This window comes from Diabrotica virgifera, chromosome 10 (assembly GCF_917563875.1).
Source record: "Diabrotica virgifera virgifera chromosome 10, PGI_DIABVI_V3a".
In the NCBI taxonomy this organism is placed as follows: domain Eukaryota; kingdom Metazoa; phylum Arthropoda; class Insecta; order Coleoptera; family Chrysomelidae; genus Diabrotica; species Diabrotica virgifera.
The window spans coordinates 13,467,449-13,495,389 of NC_065452.1; the positions used below are offsets into that span (position 1 = coordinate 13,467,449).

Here is a 27,941-nt window from a genome sequence, read left to right on the forward strand (position 1 = left end):
GTAAAAATTTCTTATAATGCTGCTTCATGAAATCGAGAGATTTACCTCTTAAATTTATTGTTAAACTATTAAACACTAAAACAGCATTGTAAGTAAACGATCACTGGAAAATAGCTAGTCTATATCTTGGCAGCATAAGACTATGAGGATATCTCAGATCCAGATTATGAGCATCTCCACGAAATACTTATTTGTTCCTTAAATAAATAGGATTTGACGACGAAATAATTCGATATATCAAAGAGGCGAGGTGATATTTGTATAAATTATCTATGGTTAACCATTGAAGTTCTTTTATTTTGCATGATACACGATCATATTTTCTTATGCCAAAGACAAATCGGCAACAATTATTTTGAATTTTTTGCAACCTTACTTTCGTAACTTGATCTAAGCAAGGATAAAATACCAAGAGCCCATAATTAAGAATTGACATTACCATAGTTTCACAAAGTAACTTACGCAATTTAAAGTTAAAAATTACTTTACTTCTATACAGTTGACGCATAACTAAATAGCACTTTTTTACTAAAAGGGTGACATGCTCTTGAAATCGTAGCGTACAGTCAGTCATATATGACTCCTAAATTCCTGCAACCATTAACATTTTTTAGAGGTTCATTTTTTATAATTAGTTTTAAGTTATCCTGAACAGTGGCTTTATAATTTTTTAAACAATATAACAAAGAATTACATTTTTTTGCATTTAGTTTAAGATTATGTCTAGTGGAATAAGTACAAATAGATTCCAAATCCTGATTTATTTTTTGTGACGCTTGATTTACAGAGTTAGGTTCAAAAGAGAAATACATGTGTGTCGTCTGCAAAAGAGTGCAACTTCAAATTATTTAAAGATTTATACAGGTCGGAAATATATATTGAAAAAAAGAAGAGGGCCAAGAACCGAACTTTGAGGCACCCCTGAAGTGACAGATGCAAATTCTGATGAAGTATTATCGATTATAACCTTTTGATAACGATTTACCAAATAAAATTTGAAAAACTGTAAGGAGGTATCATCAAATCCAAAATATTTCAATTTAGCACACAGAAGAGCGTGATCAATAGTGTCGAAGGCTTTAGAAAAATCAAACAAGATGACTGAGGTTGCTTTTCCTTCATCAAATGATCGAAGTATATTATCTGTTGAAGCAGGGTCGTTGTACTAAACTCTTTTCTAAAGCCTGATTGTATATACGTAACTACATTATTTCTAAAAATATAATCGTATATCTGTTTATAAATAACCTTTTCTAAAATTTTTGACAGTCCCAGTAGAATGCTTATTGGGCGAAGATCATTAAGTGATTCAGGTGAATTATGAAAGTCAGAAAGTGACTAAATCAAAGTTTAAAGCCCCTCTCCCCCTACAAGATCCTGAAGAATTGTTTGTCATTCTTTTATTACTAAGCTGTTATTTTTAAGTACACTAAAACCTCGATAGAACGGACCTCTATTTAACGGACTTGGGATATGATATAACGGACAAAAAATCCGATCAAATGTTAAAAAGTTTTGCATGCAAAAAAATATGAAAAATCGGATTCTGGAAGAAAAATCAGCAAGTACAGGATCTCGGCATAGGGCACAGTATAGTTGTAGTCAAATCTGGTAAACCTAGAGTTGTTAAAAATATGTATAATGAATCATCTTCTCGTTTCATATTATAGCTCTAATAAGGCATGGTTCACCATAGATATTTTCAAAAATTGATTTTTTAAAGAATTTATACCTGCAGTGAGAAAATTTCAACAAAAGAAACAGGAAATACTGCCCAAATAGGTGAAATTTTTATTGATTTTAGACAACGCTCCTGCTTATCCCCCTGAAAATATTCGACATTCAGAAGATGGCAACTTTGATTGTATGTTTTTACCAAAACATACATCGCTTATTCAACCCATGGATCAGTGAATAATTTTGGCAACCAAACGAGAATATTGTATAAAGTTTTTAGATGAAGTAGAAAAGTAAAAAAGAAGCAAACAAAACTTAATACATACCTACCTTTTTAATGTACAGATGTTTACACTGTATCTAATTACAGCAGGTACATATTTTCAAAATAAATTTTTTGATTGATTTTGATTGAACTATTTTTATATAACGGACTTTCGGCTTTAACGGACATCCCGTCCCCCTATTAGTCCGTTATATCGAGGTTTTACTGTAATAATAGTGAGCGCCATGCACGTATTAGGTGGCCGTCAATGGTGAGTGCGAAAGAGATGCTATTCCGGCAGTCCAATCGTGCATCTTACTCGCACTCACATTTACAGCCGCGTCAATACGATCTCACCGCTCATTATTAATAATTAAAAATAACAGCTTAGTAATATTAATGACACAAATTTCTTCAGGATCATGTAGGGGGGCTTTAAACTTTCATTTTTTAGTCACTTTTTGACTTTCATTATAATAATTTTTAAACGAGTTATTTAGTCTTAAAAATGGCTATTTTCTCGTTTTCAAATTTTAAATTGCTTATAACTCGAAAACGATCAACTTTAGAGAAAAATTACAAGAGATCTTTTTTGTCGAGAATGGTTCAAAAAATTTAAAAAGAACCAAAACATTTGTGCGCACCAAAAATATTGATTTTTGCAATTTGTTTAAAAAAATTTGGACCATTTTTCGCGTGGGCGACTTCTTGAATCTTATTTTGGAATGTCTCACAAATGTGATTATGCAAAAAAATCTCATGAGAATATTTTTTCCAACGAACCCGCCGTTTTCATCTTGTCTATCTCTCCAGACGTATTCAGTGTCATTTAGCAGTGGAAATGGTGTAGTATTACATAATGATTTTATCGCCTGCCGTCGCGCGTCGTTTAAATGTTTTTATTTCCAAGGCTCTGCGACAAATTTTATAGTCAAGACATAATGTTTAACGTAAACATGAAACATGATACATGAAAGTTAATAAAAAAGTACCTAATTGTTTAATGGAGGCTCTGTAATGTTTTGGGATGGAATTTCCCTGAAAGTAATACGGATTTGGTGTCTATGTGGAGGCTCTTTAAATAGCTAGAGGTACATTACACATATTTATTCGTTTTCTTTGAACTCTTTTCCTTTCGTACTATACAGGGTGGGGCATTAGTTTGACAAAGTCCAATTACTCTTTTATCGTAAGAGATACGAAAAAAAGTTATTTAGGTAAAAGTGGGGTACAGATAGGACCATAAACTTAAAAATATTTTTAAATATACGGGGCAGTCCGTATTGACAGGGTGACACAAACTTATGTTTTTTAAATGTAACACCCTGTATATTTTTAGATTTTTGATTCTCCTCGATGCTTTCTTTCATAAAATATAGGGTTTTGCAATATTATACGAGGTAATTTAAGAGATAATTACGTTTTTTGTTAATTTCGTAGCAACATTACCACCCTGTAGAATTGTAGTGATTTGACATCAACATTTCTATTAATGTTTAAACGATCTTCAATATAGTCTACTATTCTCCAACATTATTAATATAGCGAAATATTTAATTTTAGTATAGGTACAGGGTTATTCACTATATTTTGACCCCCCTGTAAACTGCTTTATTTACAGAATTAGAAAAAATATTAAATGCAAAAGTTATTCGATTTTTAAATTATGATTTTTTCACTGATATATCATACTAGTGACGTCATCCATCTGGGCGTGATGACGTAATCGACTATTTTTTTTAATGAGAATAGGGGTCGTGTGATAGCTCATTTGAAAGAGTATTCAATTCTCTATTCAGTAATATAAACATTAAGATAATTATTTATACAGGGTGTAAAATTTTTTTTTTAAATTAAATTAATTGACACAAAAAGAAGAATGTATTTAATTTATTTATTTCAAAATATCTTCTACTGCTGTTAGAAAACAGAAATAAAAGTTTATTGCACAAATAAACATTGCTTTTTTCTTAAATTCAATGTTTAAACTGCCAAGACGCAGATGGGTGGCAGCTTGAACATTGAATTTAAGTGAAATGTAATGTTCAATTAACATTTATTCAAAACTTTCGTACTATGGTAAGTTAGCTTAAATCGACTTATTTTAAGCTCAGGAATCTAAGGTTATGCTACGCCCCATTCTTTACCAAACACCCTGTATAATTATTTAAAAAAATAATTGTCCTTCTAAGTGTTGCATTTTTTTGGCCATCATTATATTGGGTGAGGCAGATAAACGGCCAATTTGAAATATCTCGACAACTAAAGGCAACAGAATCATGAAAATTGCAATGAAGGGGTTTTGAATAGTGATCTGTTTAATGAATATTTTCATCTATTTGCTACTTCCGGTTATAACTTCGTTTTTTTTTAGATGGGACACCTTGTATATTTTCCTGTATATTTTTACATTGTTTGATCCCCGATGTCTTCTTTCTTAAAATATTAGGTATTGTAATTTATACGGGATAGTCTAAAATTCTACATCTACACCCTGCATAATTGTAATAGTTTGACATCAAATACTCTATTATGTTCAAATGATTTACAATATAGTCTACTATTGTTAAAAATTATTAGTATAGCTAAATGTTTAGTTTTAGTGTACAGGGTTGGTCGAAACCCGGAATGAGTATTTTCTGAGTTTTCTTAAAAGGAATACCCTGTATTTTAGTATTGTAATGAAATGATATTTTATGGTACTTTTTATTTCTTAAGCATTCCTTATACCTAACTGCTTTAATTTGTGCTTAATTTTTAATCGCACAAACAATCTTAACCACGTAGGTATTTTGATATCTCGACTATTATTGCTAATTTTAAGGATCAGGCTAGATTAATATGTATTTATTTTCGACAAATTATTTGTGATTGAATATTTTCACGGCCAATCTAATAAAATTTCACGTATTTTTTGTTGCAATGAATGTTTGGCTTGAATCACCAATAAATCATCACCAATAACTCACAAAGCAGTTAAGTATCTTCTTCTTAACGTGCCCTATCAAGGCCCCTTGACGTTGGCGATTAATATGGCGAACTGTGTCTGTCTCGAGCTATTCTAAATAGTTGCTCTTGTTTCTTTATTCCTGTCCACTCCCTGATATTCTTTAACCAAGTGGCCTGTTTTCTACCAATTCCTCTGCGTCCTTCGCTTTTACCCATCATAATAAGTTGAAGAATATTATATCGGTATCCCCTTACTACGTATCCAAAATAGGCCATCTTTCTACATTTGATATTTTTAAGCAGCTCGCGAGCAGCATTTGCTCTCTTAGGCAGGCCGCACATCAAAGAAACATGAAACGTAAAACATGAAACATAAAACTTGAAACACGTTTCATGAAAATAAAACAATGCTAAACAAATAGAAGTCCGCATACCAATGAAACGAGTGTGATTCATGCGTGTGAAACATTTTTATCTTCCGAAGGCGCACACCAAAGAAACATGAAACGTGAAACACGTTTCATGGAAATAAAACACTGCTAAACAAATAGACGTCCGCATATCTATGAAACGAGTGTGATCCATGCCCATTAAACATTTTTATCTTCTTGAAACCTGTTTCATGAAATAGGACGTGTTCTATTTTTCGATGTCAGTTTCATTGTTTTAACTAATTAATTACATGCGTAAAATGAATGCCGACCAAGAATTTAATATTGTATTGGATTCTGTGGTGGAGCAGAACGAAGAGTTGTACAATAATTATAACTTGAAGTGGTACTAGAATAGACAATAACAAGAAAATATCGTTTTTTTAAACCAGGACCCACAATAAAACAATGTAAATGTTTGAATACTCATTCTATAAAATGATTGAAATTTAGCAAGATGATAATTTAATTCGTTTGCAACCAAATATTAGGTTTGTTCTAGCATCAGTTTCAAACGGTTTGAAACCATCAGCGAATAGCGGACCAGCGCGAGTAGAGGGGATAGCACTGGTGACTATATTATGTTCTCTCACTGACCAACTGTTTGCTGACGGTTTCTGACTAGTTTGACTGTTTGCTAGAACAAACCTATTCCTATTATGTACTATGGTTATGATTTTTGGACAGTAATAAGAGAGTTGCCACAACAGCAACGACCTCATCATCATCACTTTCCATTATTTACTATACAAATTTTATTTTTGTTTCTTTGATTAGTATATTAGTGTAGGAAACAGAGACTAAACTCGCAAACTCGACACAAGTCCGGTATTATTTTTTTTTCTGGTATATCAAGGGGTGCTTATTATGAGACTAACTTTTTTTAAAAGATTTGCCCCGGAGCACCCATTTTCATTCGTTTAAAGGGGGTAGGGAAAAATCCTACTCCATCAGTAGGGTTTTTTATAAATACATTTATATATTATGGTTATTGCAACATCCCTGCGGAAACTACCCCTATCCCTGAAAATAAGTTTGGCGAGCATGTTTTTACGATTATCTCATTACCTATATATTTTTTTGAAACAAGGCTTATACAGAATTAAAGACCACTATTTGCTCTACAAATAAGGTCCTATGCATTTTTTTCGTATAAGCAACCGTTACGGCACAGTGGCGCCGCAAACCTCAGAAATGCTTTGGTGGGCTCTAGTTTTGTTTTTTTTTTCGTCACCTATTCATTTTATTATTAATATACTTATGACAAATAGAGAACACACTGTCTGCCAGTGGCGTGCGGTGACATTTTCGGAAGAGGAAGCGATTCAATAAGGGTTTAACAAATATTTTCTTATGAGGGTCGAGATCAAAACATATACCTACTTAATAGGTGTATACCTAATGTATTATCTGTTAACTTATATCGACTAAAAACAAGAACTACAAAAAATTAGGTATAGTGTTTAACCCAGTCTGAGAGACATGAACACGCCTTGAGAATGAGATTCGGGTGATACAAATTCATTGAGGCAAGGAGGATTTACTCTTACAAGCGGGCGTCACTCCATCCTGCCCCAATGCTTCATAGTATCCACTTCCCCTCCGATAGCACTCTGATGCGCTATATGGGCTCTCTATCAGTAAAGTGCTTATTCTGTGGGAGTCCTGGATACAAGGACTCACAAACGAAATCCTACCCCGATCAATGCAGGTTAGTGACTCTAGTGACTTAGTATATCGTATATCTAGTGACTTATCATCGATCTGTACTGCTTGCTCAGGGTCGAGTCCCTGCTCCAGGCTTGGTTTCTTTAAACTTAAAAAGAAGAGTTCTATTCAAAATTGTTTTTATATTCCGATTTCGAATCACCCACCTTCCATAACACACAACTTTCAACAATATGACACTTATTTACTTATACTTGAGTCGTATTCTCTTATCAACCAATGCAAATTTTTGTCGATAACATCGTCGTAAAATTTTGGATTTTCTGATAATTGTTTAATAAATGCACTCTTTTTCAATGGATAATAGGGCTAACTTGGAAAGTCTGTCTTCACTTGTAAAATTTATTGTAAAACTTTTGATGCGTTTTAATACTGAAAAACTTCGTTCAACTGATGCACTTGTAGCTGGGATAGTTAGTACCTACTACTTAATTCACACAACTTGCCCACTTCACACAGAGACTGATTTAAACCAGTAGTATTCAAAAAATTCAACCGATTCCTAAGTATTTCTTTATCACTAATTTCAGGTGTTTTATAAATGACATTTAACTGAGAATGCAAAGCTAGATTATCAAAAAAAAATCATAATTGAATCGTACTTAATTAAATAGGTACATACCTCTGTGGGAGATTTTAATGAATATAATTAGACATATTAAAATTACATAATTCTACATATTTTATTTCTTTAAAATTTTCAAAGTGATAATTCATTTGTTGTAGAATATTATCAAAAATTTCGATGTATAATCGTCGATAGGTCTCTCTTTCGCCGACAATATCAATCATCATTATTTTTCTTTTAGGTTCGAAGCCCATATTGTCAGTTTTATACCAAATATTTTTAAACAGCTCATTTTTTTAATCATCATAAGTCATCAAATTGTCTTATACAAAATGCAATGTCACTTGACTTCGTCTGTAAAATGTCGTAGGTACTATAAAATATCAGTAAAAGGAAAAATCTCAAAATGTCAAATAAAATATTAGTAAAAATATTAAGCAAAAAATTGAAATCGAGCCATTTGTACCTAAATACCTACCCCTTATAGCAGCAGTAACAGACTCCGCATCTCGTTTTCGAATCGGAAGCGGTCGGACGAGCGCTTCCAGGTGTATCAAAATTCGCGTGAAAGGAACATGACTAGCGAGTGAGGTTATTAAACCCTGACCAATTTTTGAACGGGACAAATGCATGACAAGCAGCGATTTTGAGATGCTCTTCCGTCAGGACCGGACTGAATCGTTGAATTATGTGCTTATTTGAGACCGTTCGTATGCGATCAAATTTTAATAATGTTTCAATGCCTATTAGTTACATAATAGATTACTTAAATTAGGGAAACATTGTTGATAATTGAATACTAATTAATAATATATGTATTTTCTTATATGGAAGTATAGAGAAGCGGTGCTTCCCCCGCTTCCATGGACCGCACGCCTCTGCTGTCTGCTACATACTATGACCTATATTTTAACTTTCTTTGCGCCTTAAAGCCACAGTGGTGTCCCAGAGTCAATTTTTGCATATTTTCTTTATTCATTTTCCTTTTTTTTTTGGGGTGGTTTCGGGAAAAATATGGGGGTGAATTATACAAATTTGTAAATAATACTTGTAGGTACATGGGTAATCGCTGAAAGTTTTTTAACGCTAGCATAAGCGGTTCAGATGGTATATATAAAAAGGGGCTTTTCAAAATATAACACCCTGTAATTAAAAAAATTGACAATTGCCCTTAAATGAAACCTATACCAAAAAATCAGACATTTATTGTGATTAATTGCCGCTGGGTTGCTTCTTGATTCCCATTACGGTTAGGGAAAAATATTTTTTTTTAAAAACATCTTTTTTAAAAACTTGTCAACTTTGGGGCGCCACCTCCGCTAAACGATGTATGATAGATATATGCTGTCGCGGAATAAATTGTAGGAAATATAGTCCTCTTCAAATTTCTATTGAGGAATTTTTTGCAATAACGTACAGGAAGGTCTACGTTTAACCAGACTTATTTCCGAAGTTCAACCTTTGTTTCCTACACTATATAACATGAAACGGTTTCGTTCTTCACAATTTATTTGTTTCATGTTTCACGTTTCTTGGATATTAAAAAGCAATTAAAGAGCGGCGCCGACAGCAACGACCACGTCACTATACATTGCCGACTGCGACTATACAGATTTTATTTTTGTTTTATCGATTAGCTTATCACATGAAACGGTTACTTTTTTTACAATTTATTTGTTTCATGTTTCACGTTTAATGTTTCACGTTTCATGTTTCTTTGATGGATTAAGATTTAGATCCTTAAGGACTGCCACATTTGTCATCATAGCCGTCCATGGTATTTTTAGTGCACGTCTGTGCAGCCACATTTCAAAAGCCTCCAAACGATTAATGGTGAATATTTTTAATGTCCATGCTTCGACACCTTATAAGAGGACTGACCAAATGTAACATTTAATCACGCGGTTTCGAAGTTGAAGTTGCGAGTTATCATTACAGAAGAATGACCTCATTTTTAAAAATGTTGTTAGGTATAGTGGGTAAAGGGGATGCTTAAGAAATAAAAGTGCCATAAAATAGCATTTCATTAAAATACAAAAATATAGGGTGTTCCATTTCAGAAAACTTAGAAAATACTCATTACAAGTTTAGATCAACCATGTATACTAAAATGAAAATTTTTGCTACACTAATAATTTTTAACAATAGTAGACTATATTGAAAATCATTTGAACATAAATAGAGTTTTTGATGTCAAACTACTACAATTCCACAGGGTGAGAATGTTGCTACGAAATTAATAAAAAGAATGTGTGTGTACTTTGTACGCACGTAAGAAGTTATACTTCTACTACATATTATGTGATTTTTAAGACAATACCAAAAATTTAAAAAAATAAACGAATAAAACGCACACAAACACATTGAAAAATGCCACAAAGAAAAAATGATTTCTGAACGATAATAATTGTTGGCAAAAATTTTAAATACGCATTTTCTGAAAAAAAATTATATAACAAATATACTTACAATCATAAAATGCATAAAAAAATAAAAAAATAAAAACTTGCATCGGGAATCGAACCCGTGAATTTCGGGGCGCTTTGATTCGTAATCGAGGCCTAGACTCACTCGTCCAATTCCACATTATTTGTCATGTGGAAAAATAGGGTAACTGAACGTTTTACTGTTTGACAGTTGTTTTGAATATAATTAAATTATGTAGTTTAAATTTTGTGGAAGAAAATATTAAAATATAACAAAACAGTAAGAAAACGATATATTAGATGAAGATTGGTAGAACTTTTGTTGGTAATCAAATTAAGTATGTAAATCAAAGCATTACATACCTACTAGATAAATAAATCTACGCCAAAAAATCATAATTTAAAAATAAAAATCGGACCTAATTTGGGATTTCTCTCTATAATCCCCATTCTTGAGAAAATAAATGTACAGTAGAGCGTCGATTATCCGAACGTCGATCAACCGAACGACCGCTTATTCGAACTATCGACTCCCGCGTCCCGCACTCGAATACCGAGCAAGCGTTAGTAATTGACGCTTAAAATATCTTCAATTTTCTTCAATATTGTATCCAAAAATAATTATGTTGTTGCAAAGACTGCACTTTTTTGTTTAGTTGCTAGTTGTCATTATCAAGATATAAATAAATATGTAGGTATATAAATATGGCTTTTATTCACTTGTGGATAAATATGTATGATTATAAATATGTATCAATATATTGTAGTTCGATTATCCGAACAAATCGGTTTTCCGAACACCTATGTCCCCCAATTAGTTCGGATAATCGACGCTCTACTGTATTTCAACCTAATCCAAATGTATAATTACAATATGATTATAATAAAAACTACTTACCAAATTAGAATGAGTTTTCCTTGTCCAAAATAGTCCAAAAGTCCAAAAATATAGGTATATGAAAACTATTTAAAAAGGCATTATAACTATTAACTAACTTTTGTTTGTTGTTTCTTTTCACACAAATTTTAAAACGCAACAACCATAAATAATCTAACTACAGCTGTGCCACAGCCGCCATATTGAATAATTTTTGACATGTCATTTGAACATATAAAATTATATTTTAACATATAAAACATATATTTTAACATATAAAAATTCACCCTCATATCGCTGGTAAAGAAGTATAACTTCAAAAACGTAATGATCTTTTAAACTACCCCGTATAACATTACAAAACCTCATATTTTAAGAAATAAGACATCGAGGAAAATCCAAAAATAACAAGATACAGGGTATCCCATTAAAAACAACGAAGTTATAAGCAACTTCCGGTATAACCAACAAAGTAGCAAATATATGAAAATATTCATTAAACAGATCACTCTTCAAAACCCCTTCATTTCAATTTTCATGATTCTGTTGCCTTTAGTTCTCGAGATATTTCTAATTGGTCGTTTATCTGCCTCACACTGTATATACACACAACCAAACCTAATATGGAATCACCATGTATTTCAAAGCGATATTTATTTCTTTTGAAAAAACTTGTTATTGTTGCGAAGAATGAAGGTTTTTATTGAAAATAAACAAATCGATAAGACAATCAGATAGTACAGCTCGGTACGATATAGGTTATTTGATTGAGTTGCAAATTGAACGAAAATAAATAAACTAATTTTTGCGTCCAAAACGAAAATATGCCTGATGTGGGGTTAGAACAAACAAACGGAAAATTATTGGTCTTGAGGAGCAAATAATGTTCTCGGAGGGACATAGCTGCAGAGCTAGGCGAAGCACAGGGCGATCTGTCCAAAACCTGTGCTAGGTAACAGGACTAAGAAAACTCAAAAATAAAGCCAAGGAAAGTCGCCAAAAAGTAATTACGGCTCGCCACGATCGTTTAATTGTGCAATCAGCTGGAAGACACCAAACCATTTCTCACCTGCAGCTCCAAAGGCAGCTTTTGGAAGCTACAGGTGTAACTGTTTCAGTTGAAACAATAAGAAGAAGAGTTCGTGCCAAGAAGTATACAGCAGGAGATAGTTACGGGTTCCCGAGTTATCCAGGCAGCACAAGATTGATCGCCTAAATTGGTGTCTTCACCACCAAAACTGGAACATTGGGAATTGACAAAATTTGCTATATTCAGAAAAAGTCAGGATTTCTATAAAATCAGATGACCCACGAAATCGTGTACTTAGAGGTCGAGGAAGATAAGGAAGAACGAAAACTGTCAGATCTGTTCACAAATTAATATAAAATGGGTAGTGTAATGTTTTGGAGAGGAATTGTGATCTGTAAAAAGTCCTTTAATTTTCATCCAAGCAACTTCAACTGTTCACCGATATGTTGATAACCTGTATTAGGCTCTGGAGAGGTGAAACAGGAGAAAATTTAATTTTCATGCATGAGAGTGGAACTCCACATACCATTAGAGTGACTAGAGACATCATTGAAGCAGAAGGTATCCCTTGTTTGGAGTGGCCTGCTTGCTCACCCGAGCTTAACCCTATAGAGTGTTTGTGGGATATGCTTAAAAGAAAAATTAAAGCTCGTCGGGATAATCCACAAAACACCGCACGGCTAATACAAGCTGCTCTTGAAGAATGAAGCAACCTACCACAACAAAATGTTGATAATTGATTAGGAGCGTGCCCACGCAAACTAAAACTTGCACAAGGACTAGAGGTGATAACCCTGACTACAAAAAAAAACAAAAAAAAATAAAAACAATTTAAACATTATTCGTTTTGCATTCATCATCATCATCATCATAATTTGGCTCTACAACTCTATGTGAGTCTTGGCCGCGTTTACTATTTCCCTCCATTGTTGTCGGTCCTGAGCATCTATTTTCCATTGAAATTTTTTTATTCTATTGACTTTAAAACAACTAGTTTTAATTTACTCCAGGGAAATAAGCTACACTCACCGGCAGAGAAAACGGGCACCCCAAAAAATGGGTCATTTTTAATGTCTTGTATTTCCTAAACCTGATGTCCGATTTAAGTAATTTTTTTAATATGTTATAGCCTTATTCTTTATCAATATCGCTGTAAAAATATTGTTGCTAGACAGGTACATTGTCATTGTATACAGGGTGTACGAATTAAACTGTGTTTTTTTCTCAAACTTTGGAACAGCCTGTGGAATGTTCTAGCTTTTATAAAATACTAAAATTAAAACCCAACTATAGCCACAGATTTTCTTAACATTCTGTTTTTTTATTCATTCGCTTATGTTGGATAATAAAAAAGTTAGGCACTTTAACAACTACCCCTGTTTTTCGTCAATACAGGGTGTTTTTCAATAAGTACGGCAAGCTTTAAGGGGTAATTCTGCATGATAAAATAATGACAGTTTGCTTTATTAACTTATGCCCGCAAATACTTCGTTTCTGAGATAGGGGGTGTTGAAATTGTTCTTACAAACTGACGATTTATTTATTGCTATAAAACGGTTTGTGATATGCAAATGAAATTTGGTAGATTTTAAGATCTAGTTTTAGTTAGTTTAAGAGCGCATTTTTTGGCATACAATTGAGAATTTTATATTCACCATTGGCGTGCATACGGGATATATCTAAAATATTTATACCCGTATGCACGCCAATGGTGAATATAAAATTCTTAATGTACGCCAAAAAATGCGCAATAACTACCTCTTAAAATCTACCAAATTTCATTTGCATATCACAAACCGTTTTAGAGAAATAAATAAATCGTCAGTTTGTAAGAACAATTTCAACACCCCCTATCTCGGAAACGAAGCATTTGCGGGCATACGTTTATAAAGCAAACTGTCATTATTTTATCATGCAGAATTACCCCTTAAAGTTTGCCGTACTTATTTAAAAACACCCTGTATTAACGAAAAACAGGGGTAGTTGTTAAAGTGCTTAACTTTTTTATTATCCAACATAAGCGAATGAATCAAAAAACAAAATGTTAAGAAAACCTGAGGCTATAGTTTGGTTATAATTTCAGTATTTTATAAAAGCTAGAACATTCCACAGGGTGTTCCAAAGTTTGAGAAAAAAACACAGTTTGATTCGTACACCCTGTATACAATGACAATGTACCTGTCTAGCAACAATATTATTACAGCGATATTGATAAAGAATAAGGCTATAACATATTAAAAAAATTACTTAAATCGGACATCAGGTTTAGGAAATACAAGACATTAAAAATGACCCATTTTTTGGGGTGCCCGTTTTCTCTGCCGGTGAGTGTAGAAATAGACCATGCTCGGGACACTTAAAGATCCAGGTAGCTGACTACTTTTTTAGTTATTGTAGACATATAGGAAGAAAACCTACCTACCTGTTTCCTGTATAGAGTTCGCGTCTGTTTTTTAATTATTAACAATTTAGTGCAAAATTCGCGATTTCTTCGATTATTTGCACCCTATTCAAAAGCTAAATAATTGACATAAAATTACAGAATTTAATTTTGTAGAACATTGAAAAATGCCGATTTTTGAAAGTTAAAAAGTTAATTTGTTACTACGCAAACTGCAAAATAAGTGAAAATCGTTATTTGTTAATAACTTTTACTAAAACTACCTTAGAACTGTAGTGTTTCACCCAAAGTTACTGAATATATTTGGTTCTTTCTTTTTTTAATTTGTATGTAATTTTTCTGTAATTTACAAATATTCAATTTGTCTAGATATTTATTAATTAATAAACAGTCTAATTTGTTTAAACAATTTTTAAAAAAATATTTTTTTTCCAAAAATCCATGTGTTTAATCATACTATCATTATTAATCATAGAAAAAGTTAAGGTATACTTTTATAAATAAATTATCTTCAATAAATAATTATCTAATAAAATAATTTATTTATTAAAGCGTACTTTAACTTTTTTATGATCATTAATGATACTATGAGTAAAAAATAGATTTTTGTAAAAAAAATATAATTTCAAGAATTGTTTAAACAAATTAGACTCTTTATTGCTTAATAAATTTATTAACAAATTGCATATTTGTAATGTACTTAGAAATTACATACACATTAAAAAAAAGAAAGGTCAAAATCCATTGAGTTGATCCGCAGATACAGAAAATTGTATTAGCTTGAAATTGCTTTTTCCGTATTTTAACTCAGTGGATTTGTAGGTTCCCCCTAGTAACCGTTTGAACTACAGTTTTGAAAAATCGTAGAGGGTGCTGTGAAGGTACAATGTTTGTGCAAATTTTTTAACAAAAAATACAAATCCCATTCTTTAAAATTGCATCAATGAGATTCCTTATTAATATAAACAAATTTGCTGTGAATTAAAAAGAACACATGCTAACTTTGTCCCAAATAAACCCAGGCTAAATGTTTTTATTTGAAAATTCGTGTTAAAATACTAGCTTTCGAATATGTAAGAAGATTGTTTCTACAGATAATATTTTTCAAGTTATTCTAAATGTTTATAAACTACAAAATTTCAAAAATTTGGCATTGGGATTTTTGGCTAAATTAATTTTTTATCTTTTTTTAATACATTTTGATACTACCACTTTTCTACTTTCATTTGGCATACGCAGAATTGCCCTATTCTCATTATTTTCTGTCTTATGTTATTGCAAAATAAAGGTCTCGGGGATAAACAAATAGAATAACTTTTAAACTAATTAATGGATCGGTCTCAAATTTTGAGGGTTTTGTTAAGTACCCCAATACCCAACGTTGGGTGAAACACTACAGTTCTAAGGTAGTTTTAGTAAAAGTTATTAACAAATAACGATTTTCACTTATTTTTCAGTTTGCGAAGCAACAAATTGACTTTTTAACATTCAAAAATCGGTATTTTGAAGCTTTTTTAATGTTGTAAAAAATAAAATTTTGTAATTTTATGTCAACTATTTAGCTTTTTAATGGGGTGTAAAAAATCGAAAAAAATCGCGTTTTTTGCACTAAACCAGGAAACAGGTAGGTTTTCTTCGTATAGGTCTACAATAACTAAAAAAAGTAGTCAGCTACCTGGATCTTTGAGTGTCCTGAGAGAATCCTTATTTCTCTGGACTAATTTGTTTTTTAAATACTATATTGTTTTATTTAATTGTTATGTATTTGTTATTAAATTGCTTTATAATAAATATTGTTTGAGTTCGTGTGTTCGTTTTTTAAATTCGCACGAAGTAATAAGAAATATTAGATGATTCCATATAAGATTGGTTGTGTGTAAATGTCACTCAAAATGATATTTGTAGTAATGATAAATCTTTTCTTGAATTAAATAGGTCAAGATGGTGATCATGACGTGGGTATTGAAGATGAAGAATTAAGACTTAAATTAGATCTGAATAAGAAGAATCGTAAAGTGAGTTTCAACCAAAGAGTCCAGATGTATCATTATACTGCCAAAGAAAATCCACAACAAAATTCATCTGATGAAGACTATACAGATATCAAAAACGTTTTGGGATGTCAACTAACTTTCCATCCAATAGCTGATGGATATTTTGAGGAACTCAAAAAGGAAACTTGGTGGAGTGCTTTTCGTAAACGCATGGAAGGACCTTGTGTTACACTGACCATGGTAACATTTATCATGATTTTCTTTGCTTTGCCGCTGATTGTAGCAATAGTATGTCTCTATTTTGGATTGTTCCACAACACTAAAATAACATACACTATTATCTAAAGTTTTATTTTTAAAAAACTTACAAATAATATTTTTATAATTATTTTTCTGTTATTCACCTTTTATTTCATACATATTGTAACCGTATAGATTATTTTTTATATTGTTTATTTCCATTGTCAGTATTTTAATTAAAAAAAATTGGTCGATTTTCATTTATTAGTAGAACTACGCCTACTCGTGTTCTCAAGTAATCCACTATAAATTATGAGTTAATCGTATATTTTTCTTAAAATTAATTCGATGTCTAGTCCAGAATATAGCGGTAACAATAGTAAAAAATCTCAATTTTTTATATGCATCGATTTGCATGAAAAGGATACCCCCATTAAGATAACTAAACGACTCATTCTTCTTCAATTTCGGCCTTATGTTTTCATTCTTCTTTCTCCCTCTCTTGTTACATTGTGGTCCAGTGTCGCTCTCATTATTTTTCTATCAAATTTTAGTAGGCTATCTTCCTCTTTCTTGTTAATCGTCGTTGTTTCCATCCTATATGTAACAGCATGTCTTATTAAGGTCTTATATAGGTTCATCTTTGTTCTCTTACTTAGAGTCATGCTTCTCAGCAGATTTCTATTCGTTCCATATGTTTTTATGCCTTTCTTTCTTCTTCTTTCTTTCTGGTTCTCTCATTTCCGGTTTTCTTCTATGATGACTAGATCACCTGCATATGCTATTATTTGAAGTTGATTTAGTTGAAGTTTTTGTTTACGAAGTTTGTCCTCCATACTATTGCTTCCAATATCAGGTTAAACAGTGTCGGGGAAATAAAGTCACCTTGGTTCACGCCTTTGTTTACTTTGATCTCCTTGGAAGTTGTTCCGTTGAAAGTGATGTTTGCTGTGGTGTTCTTTAAGCTCACTGTTAGCATATGTCTTGAAATTTTCTAGCTCCTCCATCATTTTCGTCCGATTAATTATGTCAAAATCGCTTTTGAAACCTATGAATATTAGGTGCATTTCTCTGCTATATTCTCTCGGCTTTTGACTTATTTGCTCCAATGTATGTACGGAATTAATTGTCAATATCCCCGGTCTGAACCTGTTCTGGTAATCTTCTTATATTTGTTCAGCGCACGATGAAGTCCTATGTTTAGTATGTTTGCTAGAATGTTATATGTGGTATTTAATAAGGTTATTGCTCTATAATTCTCGCACTCCTCCCGATCTCTTTTTTATAGATAGGCACTATAACACCTCTGTTCCAATCATCTGGTAGTGTGCTTTGTTTCATATTTGTTGTATTAGCATGTTTATTTCTTTTTGCAATTCTCTTCCTCCGTATTTTATTAATTCCACTTCTATTTAATCTTCTCTTGCTGCTTTTCCATTTCGGAGGTTTTTAATTTGGTTTTGTACTATTGGTCTTACTTCTTCCTCAATAGTGAATAGCATTTTTTCGTAATATTTTTCCCATATTCTTCTTGTTTATCTTCAAATACAGTTTCTCCTTTTTGATTTTTTAGTCCTCTTGTTTTAATACTGGGCGTACTTTTTGTTGCTCTGACTTTTTTGTAAAATTGTTTTATTTTATGAATTTCTCTGTCTCTTTCAATATCCTCGAGCATTTCATTTAAATTGGATAAATCTGTGGTCAATTTTAATAGAAATGGGCGCACCAATGCACCTGGTGACACTTATTAAAAATCTATACCAGTCTAATATAGCGACAGTACGACTAGATCAGAAGTTCTCAAACCAATTCAAGACCGAGAGAGGTGTTAGACAAGGATGCGTGTTGTCACCTGACTTATTTAACATTTATGGTGAACATGTCATGAGGATGGTTTTAGAAGGATGGGCCGGTGGAGTAACAGTAGCTGGTAAGAAAATCTCCAATTTAAGATTTGCTGATGACACTACACTTATAGCAGCAAATGAGCAAGAAATGTTTGATCTTCTGCGAAGAGTTGAGTACGAAAGCAATAGAGTTGGTCTGAAAATCAATAAAGCTAAGACAAAAATAATGGTGGTCGACAGATTTGACACTATTCAACTGACTAACATATTACAGGAATACCAGATAGTAAACACCTTTGTCTATCTCGGGTCTAGTATAACTAACGATGGTAACTGTGAAGCAGAAGTTCGGAGACGTATTGGTATGGCAAAAAATGCGATGAGTCGCCTAACTAAAGTTTGGAAAGACAGATCTATCTCTCAAAATATCAAGATGAGACTGGTGAATGCCCTTGTATTCTCAATATTTCTATACGGAGCAGAGACTTGGACTCTTCGCGCATGCGAGCGCCAAAAAATTGATGCCTTTGAGATGTGGTGCTGGAGAAGAATGCTGCGCATACCTTGGACAGCTCATAGGACAAACGTTTCCATTCTAAACCAACTCAATATTAAAAAAAGGCTGTCCACAATATGTCTGCAACGAATTCTGCAATTCTTTGGTCACGTAGTTCGCAGAGGTGACGACAGTTTGGAGAGATTAATTGTTTCTGGAAACGTTCCGGGGAGAAGATCAAGAGGACGATCACCAACTAGATGGTCTGACCAAATAAAGCATTCAGCTGGAAACTCATTCTGCGCAGCTCTTAGAGCAGCTGAAGATAGAGACCAATGGAGAAACATTGTTAGGAATATTGGAAGAAATCACGATCCTCAGTAATGGGGAAACGACAGGAGAGAGAGATTTCATTTAAACAGTCATTTTTCTTCTTTTTATTTATTGCGTTGTCTTAGTTTCTCGCTATTTTGTATTCTTCCCTGTATTGTCTGACGGGTTGTTGATTATTAATGTCATTCTGGCAAAGCTCTTTAGTGTTCTCTCTGTTTCGCAGTTTTGGTCGTTCCAGTCGTTATTCCTTTTCGTTGTTTTCTCTTTCCTATTACTTCGTTTATTGGTTTACTTGTTTTGCTTTTTAATTCTTGCCATCTTTCATTTATATTTGTAGGTTGTTAGTTAGTAGGTTGTTGTAGTTACATTCTCAAAAGGTTAGATATATTTTTATTCATCTATTGTTTACATTTTTCTCCCATTTCAGTCTGTTCTAATGTTTTTATGTTCCATTTATTACAGTTTGTTTTAGCTTGATGTCTTTTTTCCATCCGACCGCGCAACTTTTGTTTATTACCAGAAAGTGGTCCGTGTCCAAAAAAATATAAATCAAAATATTCAATGAATAAAACTCTTTTTTTAATCCCGGTTTTTTCCTATATCTTTTTTAGTTGTTGAGTTATTTTGAAAAAAAAATAGGGGATCTTTTGAGAAATTCCGAAAATAGTGTCTTCACTTTAAACTCGGATCTTTTCAAAACTAAACCTTCTAATCCAATTAAATTTCTAGAATGTAATGCTTGTATATAAATGAAGTAAATACGCAACGAATAGTTTCAACCAGGGTGATTTTGGTCACAGATCAACCTTGTCGGGGTGAGTTTGTTACTCTTTGCGTCACAAAAAATATAAGCGGACTTTATTTTAGATATAACTTACCTTAATTTCCATGCCAATCATTTTACCAATGGTTATTTTAAGATCTTTAAATAAGTTCCAATAAGTTTTTGATGAAAAACTTACCGTTTTCCGGTTATTCAATATCATATGTTTGGATTTTTGTAATCGATGAATAAAGGTCTTTTTTAGAACAGCCATAACTTTGTTAACATTAGGTTTACAGTAATAATAAAAAAAAACTAATCTCTTTGTTTCATAAGCTGCATTTTATATCAGTTTTCCCGATAAAAAGTAAATTTTCGGAATTATTAGCAAAACACCGTTAAAAAAAATGTTTTTGTGATGTGTAATTTGCCAACTATAATATATATTTATAATATAATATGTTTTTGGACTGTATAGCGTTATCACGCGTTTTAGACGCATCTCTGGATGGATAATTTCCATAGTTTTCTGTTCTTAGCTATCTGTTTCCAATCTCTCTGACATCTTTCGTCACTACATCTCTCCATTTCTTTCTTGATCTTCCTCTCCGTTTTTGCCCTCATGTACTCTCCAACCAATATTCTTGATGTGTATATTACTTTGCATTCTTCCTTGATGTCCGAGACATTCTAGTCTACGTTTTTTCACAACTTTGGTCAATGGAGTTTTAGCATACAATTGATCTTCTTCTTCTTGCAGTACCGTCTCCTATCGAAGGTTGACTACCATCACAGCAATTTTAACTTTGTTGGCTGCAGCTCTGAACAATTGTATTGAACTGCACCCGTACCACCCCCTTAAATTTCGCATCCAGGAAATCTTCCTACGTCCCACATTTCTCTTTGCCGAGATTTTTCCTTGAATTATGAGCCTTAGCAGGGAGTACTTTTCCCCTCTTATTATGTGGCCTAGATATTCCAGTTTTGTCGTTTGTATTGTTTTTGTGACTTCGCATTCCTTCCCCATCTTCAGCAAAAACGAGGTATGCAATATATTATATTATACGAGCAAATATTTGATATACAATTGGTGTACTTCTAGATTACTTAGTATTCTCTATTCTTTTTCTACTACTTTTCCACAAGACATTCAGCGAAATATCTCTCTTTACCATGCTTCCAATCTGTTCTGTATGTTTTTGTTCTTATATATTCCATATCTTGGCAGTGAATAGCATTGTGGGTGTAATTATAGTCTTGTTCTGCTGGACATGCCTGGTCAATAAGGGTACCTAAGTAAAGATATTCGTCCACCTTCTCGAATTCTACAACTGATCCATCGTCCACCTCTAATTTAAAGGAGCTCCTGGTGTTTATTCCTTTTTTCCTTACAGTGCGTATAGAACATCAGTGCGTTTTTGAAAGTTGTTCAGTGACATGGTTATAATAACGAGTCATGGCTCTATCTAGTGTAGCTACTATTGCAGCAAAACTGCTCTGTTTCTTCAGGGTGTCGCAACAAACATCATAACCGACTACCATCACGTTTGACAATTGCATTACGATACTCCATGGAGCATCTCCAATCGTACAGTTCAACTGAATGGCTACCTTTCAAACTTATGCAAGCGCTAGCTGACAAGTTAATATACACGAGCATAAGTTGTCTCTCTGTCCTGGATATTTTACATCCATCAGACAGCACGAGAACCAAGTCATGATGAATATAGAATTGGCATTCAAAGTAGTACTCTGAGAGGATACCTGCTATAACTTGTTTTTGGACTGTAGAACTCCGGAACCCAAAAAAGAATTCCAAAGTTAAATTATAGGATCTAGTGTATTAACGTTTTACAATAACAGAACACACAGATTCGACGATGTAGACTTCTCAAAAAATGCCGACAGTACATTCCCGTTAAGAGATGGCTAGCAAATGAGCTATGTCCAATATTACTCTGAGAAGTATAAAACCCATATTGGGGAGAGGCGGCAACCGCTTCTTTTGTCTCTTAGTAAACCTTGGAAAATACGTGCTGGAATGCCTGAGGTGATTTATTTGATCACAGAATTATGTAAGCCAATAGACTTAACCGACCGTATGAGAGAAAATTTCAAACTTATGCAAGCGCTAGCTGACCACACTCGCTTTGGACCCGTAGACAGAATGAGAAAATTGTAAGAATTCTTTAAGCGGTTCCTGGGATGCCCTGAAGCAGTCACGGAACTCAGAAAATGTGATTTCCAATTAGCAGATTGCCTTGTACAATTCCAAGGAAGAAGTCTTCCCATGGAAACCATTGTAGCAGCGAATAATTCAAGGTACCCCGCTGGAACTAAGGCGGATTGAACCCGTAACTTAAGGGCCAAAGAATGTTTAATTCCGCCAATATGATTCGATTATTTACAATTTGTCCAGTGAGACAAAAGAGCGGGTATTATGATTTTCTATAAACGTTGCAAAAATCTGCTCGATGTGTGCAATGGTATATCGGTCAGCCCCAAATATTTGATATACCAGACGACCGAACTGATATGTTCAGTAATGCCATAGAAAATGTGTCTGCGAGAATGGACCCTACACTGATAATGTGTGTTTTGTCTACTAATCACGCCGATAGATATCAATCCATTAAGAAAAAGTGTTCCGTTGATCGGAGAATACCAAGTCAAATTGTACTAAGAAAGAATTTGACATCGAAAGGTGTGATGGTCAATCGCAACAAAGGTAGCAATTCAACTGAACTGTAAGATTGGAGGTGCTCCATGGAGTATCGTAATGCCATTGTCAAACGTGATGGTAGTCGGTTATGATGCTTGCCGTGACACTCTGAAGAAACAGGGCAGTTTTGCTGCAATGCTAGCTAGACTCGATAGGGCTATGACTCGTTATTATAACCATTTCACTGAGCATCTTTCAAAAACACACTTATATTCTCTGACAGTTCTTGTAATTCTTATGAATTACAAGAAACTCTCAGAGAATATCAATGCATTTTTGAAAGTTGCTCCGTGACATGGTTATAATAACGAGTCATAGCCCTACCGAGTCTAGATAGCATTGCAGCAAAACTGCTCTGTTTCTTCAGGGTGTCACGGCAAACATCATAACCGACTACCATCACGTTTGACAATGGCATCACGATACTCCATGGAGCACCTCCAATCTTACAGTTCAGTTGAATTGCTACCTTTGTTGCAATTGACATCACACCTTTCGATGTCAGATTCTTTCTTAATACAATTTGACTGGGCATTTCCCGATAAACGTAGCACTTTTTCTTAATTGATCCATATCTATCAGCCTGATTAGTAGGCAAAACGCACATTATCAGAGTGGGGTCCATTCCCGCAGCCAAATTTTCTATGGCGCTACAGAACGTATTAGTTCGGTCGTCTGGTATATCAAATATTTGGAGCTGACCGATATCCCATTGCATGCCTCGAGTAGCTTTTTGCAATGTTTGTAGAATATATCATAATACTCATTCTTTTGTCTCACTGGACAAATTGTAACTAATCTAGTCATATTGGCGGAATTAAACATTCCTTGGGCCCTTAAGTCACGGGTCCAATCCGCTTTAGGTCCAGCTGGGTACCTAGAATTATTTGCTGCAACAATGGTTTCCATGGAAAGAACTCTTCCTTGGAATTGTACTAGCCGATCTGCTAATTTGAAGTCCCATTTTCTAAGTTCCTTGACTACTTCAGGGCATCCCAGGAACCACTTACAGAATTCTTCAATTTCCTCATCCTATCTACGGGTCCTACGCGAGTATGGTCAGTTAGCGGTCGCATAAGTTTGAAGTTTTCTCGTATACGGTCAGTTAAGCCTGTTGGTTTACATAATTCTGGAATCAAATAAACTACCTCAGGCATTCCAGCACGTATTTCCCTAGGTTTACTATGAGACACAAGAAGCGGTTGGCGCCTCTCCCTAATATGGATTTTATACTTCTCAGAGTAATATTGGGCTAAGTCATTTGCGAGCCATCTCTCAATGGGAATGTACTGTCGGCATTTTGTGAGAAGTCTACATCGTCGATTCTATATGTTCTATTATTGTAAAATGTCAAAACACTGGATCCTATAATTTTGCTTTGGAACTATTTCTTGGGTTCCGGACCTCTACAGTCCAAAAACATGTTATAACAGGTATCCTCTCGGCGTACTACTTTGAATGCCAATACTACGTTTATCATGACTTGGTTTTCGTGCTGTCTAATGGATGTAAAATATCCAGGCCAGAGAGACAACTTATGCTCGTGTATTAACTTGGCTCTGGGGGTCATAATAGTCTTTTTGCAGCAAAGTGAGCTTCATCGCAAATAATCATTTTCTGATCAATATATTCAAGAGTTGGATATAATGAAAATCGCCCCAGGCGAGTTCACTGGCCATACGAATGCTAATTCTTATTTTTTCTCCGGCTTCATTTTCCACGAACTTCTCTACGAGATCGGGCTGCATACGTTGGGCTATGTAGGTACAGCACGGTTCCGTCAAAAAGATATTCATTTAAGGTATCTTTAAGGGCTTGATGCATAAACATTTTGCATGTACCAGTGTGATCAACATCTAGGTTAAAATCTACACGATATTGTGTGTTGGATATCCAAATTAATAGGTTGCCCACTGGTACCCTTTTTAGACTGCATATCAGCTGGCTTTGTACGGATTATTTCGTATTTTAGGTTCCTACCCCTCACACCGCTACTTGTAGCACGGAATTTCTCCCCATCCCACCGCTGTCACCAATGTTACTCAGCTTTAAATCGATTTATTGAACTCCCAACACAATATTACAGTACTTATAACACAATGACAAACATAAACTTCAAAATCTGAATTACAACTGTTACTAAAATGTCAAACACATATATTTATATATTTTTTCTGACGTTCTAGACGCCACCAGATATTTCTGGGTTATTCCATAACATCTAGAACATTCTCGTACGTGACTACTGCTTCTTTCACGTCAAGGGACTTTTTCTATGTAGGATCAATCTACGGAACTGTCAGTAACAGTATTGTACCTCTTTGTAAAAAAATTTTATTTCGATTTTCTTATAATTTTCTTTAATACGCTTTACTTTATAATCCATATTCTTCCTTTTCCACATTCTTAGGATTAGGTAGTCTTGTTTTGCGATCCAGTCGCGAATAAAACCAAAACTTCCAAAAACTTTTTGAAAAAACTCTAAAGAATATTTTTGTCTTAAAATAGCCTATTATAGCGATGACCATGTTTTTTATAAAGATTCTCCACTCCCGACTTGGGGTTGTAACCACCCCAGAGAAAAAGCACATATCGCATATAGTAGATTTTGATCTATGACCTATTTTCTATCTATTGTCAAAATTTCAAGCAAATCCATGCATCTCTGTATACGTCCGAACCAGATAAGTTGTGTTGTTGTTAGGTCATCCGTAATTTGTTCGTTTGATTCCCATTATTTCTCTAATGCGTTCTTTGGTAATCCTTTCTCATCTAGATCTTCCTGCGGCTCTTCTCGAAAAATCCATTTCCGTTGCTCTCAGCGTTGCCAGTGTTCTTTTTTTCATTGGCTATACCTCACAGCTGTAAAAAGTGATGATTTTCACTATAGTATATATCCGCTTTTTATTTTCTTTGCTGATGGATTGGTCCCATAAAATGCTGTTTAACATTGTGATGGCTTTACTCCCTGACGTATTTCTCTCTATTATGGCTTTGTCTAATGTTCCATCGTGCGAAATAGTGATACCTAGATACTTGTAGTCACAGCAGTGCTTTATCGTGGTGTTATCATCTCATATGAGATCTTTTTATTCTCCTCCAATGCACAAGTATTCGGTTTTCTTTTTATTTACTTCTAGAGTCCATATATCATACTTTTCAATTAATTTTCGTGCCATATAGTTTAAATCGTCATAATCTTGTGCCATTATTACTTGATCGTCTGCAAAATTCAGGGTATATACCATAGTATTGGTGAGTGGTATCCCCATTGTTCTACATTTTTGTTTCCACCTTTTTAAAGCACTTTCGAGGTATATTTTAAATAAAGTGGGGGACAGGCAACTCCCTCGCTTTAAGTCTTTTGATATTATAAATCCTGTTGTTATTTGTGTCCCTCTTTTTATTTTTGATATTGGTTGATTGTATAGCACTTAGACGGCTTTTGTTAATTCTATATTAATATTCGTGCTTTCCATTGATTGACACAGCTTCTTCAGTGGAAAGTTGTCGTAGGCTTTCCGTAGGTCGACAAACAACATATGAATTTCTTGATTCCATGCCCATTACCTGGGTTAAGGAGAAAATGTGGTCAATAGTGGATCGACCCGTACGAAAGCCTGCTTCTCGACTCGGTCTTTAAAACCTTTCCATATATTCGACTCATAGATCTGGTTACAGCTATTCTTCGGTAATTTTACAACTTTTTCTTGATTAGATAAACGCTTGTATTTAACCTCTTGCTTAAGTCGTCTTTTAATCGGAGTAGGAAAACTGTCCACAATAACAGTAGTGGTAGCAGCTGCTGAAGCCCCTGTAATATTATCCAGTGGATTTTCTTCTGTTGTAGCAACTACTTATTCAAAATCAGAATTGCTTTAACTGTTCGAGCTAGTGATACTTTGTTTATTATGTATGATGAACATCACTTATTGTAAAATCAGGATCAATAATACTATCGTCACTAAAATTGGTTACGCTAACGGAATCTTCAGTCATTTCATCATCATTGCCCACTACATCTTCAGCGCTAGAAAAAAAGTTGTGTAAAAACTACAACCCTATTACTACTAAAAACACTTTTTTATTGCTTTACTACAGACTCCCACTGTGGCTTACTGTAAAAAATGTTTAGTTTTGAATTAGCAAGCGTAAGGAACTACCTACATGACGGAGTGATAGCCACAGCCAACAAATTGTCACAGAAATAAACGACGTTATTACTAAGAACACTTCTTCTTAATTTAGTCAGTGCAAGAAAATATACTTACGTTTTGTCTATACACATAGCCACTAATGATTTTCCACGGGATGTCATACTAAATAGCGCAATATAAACAATAAACTTTCAAAAACACACCAAACGTCTCTAGTTGCAAGCTACGAGATACTGAAATGAAACTCGTACCCCCACATTGTTGACACTATCATCGTGTGACCTCACTGCGCAGCTGCTGCTGTTGTAGATACTGTGTATTTGCATAAACCTAATGATTAACATTGCAGATGCCAAAACACAGCAACTGGTATTTACTGTGTTTGAAACGAAATAAACCACTTACTGTGTTTTCACATGGGAAAATGGAACTAGCAGTGTAGATACTGTGTTTTGAGTAAGCCATATCTTCAAAACCAGTCAAGATAATACTGCATATGTCGGCTCTAAAAATGCGCAATAACACAGTATGTACATACATGCAAAAAACGCAGTTTCGAATTTTATGTCAGTTACTGTGTTTTGGCATGGAGCAGCCGCACATACATTTTTAATTTCCTCTGTTGTTAATCTTATTGACAAGCCGACTATTGAAATTCTATCTTGGTTTTGATTTCTACGTTCTTGAAATTCGACTCTATTCTCTATCAAAAGTTCTTTGAAATACGCTTCCCAGTCTTCAGGTTTTATACTCTATATTACGTCTTTATTCTTTTCTTTTCTCAATTTTTTTATCAATTTCCAGCTTTCTGGGCTTCTGGTTCCTCCTAGATAAGTATTTATTCGTTGGCAGTTTCTTTCCCAAGACTCGATCTTCTTAGAGATTTTTCTTTGTACTTCTGCTTGTTTTTCTTTATAATTTATTTTGTCCTGTAATGATTTGGAGCTTAAATATTGTTGGTAGAGTTGTCTTTTACATTTTATTTCTTCTTCTATTTCGCTATCTCACCAGTATGGTTTGTTTGCCTTGGTTTTTAT

At 33.8% G+C, this 27,941-nt stretch overlaps 2 pseudogenes; one reads left to right on the forward strand and one right to left on the reverse strand.

The window, feature by feature from the left end:
- Window positions 1-22,936, forward strand: part of LOC114335613 (piwi-like protein Siwi) — a 40,836-nt pseudogene extending 17,900 nt beyond the window's left edge.
- A 56-nt stretch (window positions 22,937-22,992) lies between these two features.
- Window positions 22,993-27,369, reverse strand: LOC114335616 (piwi-like protein Siwi; annotated as a pseudogene).
- Between the last annotated feature and the right edge of the window lie 572 nt (window positions 27,370-27,941).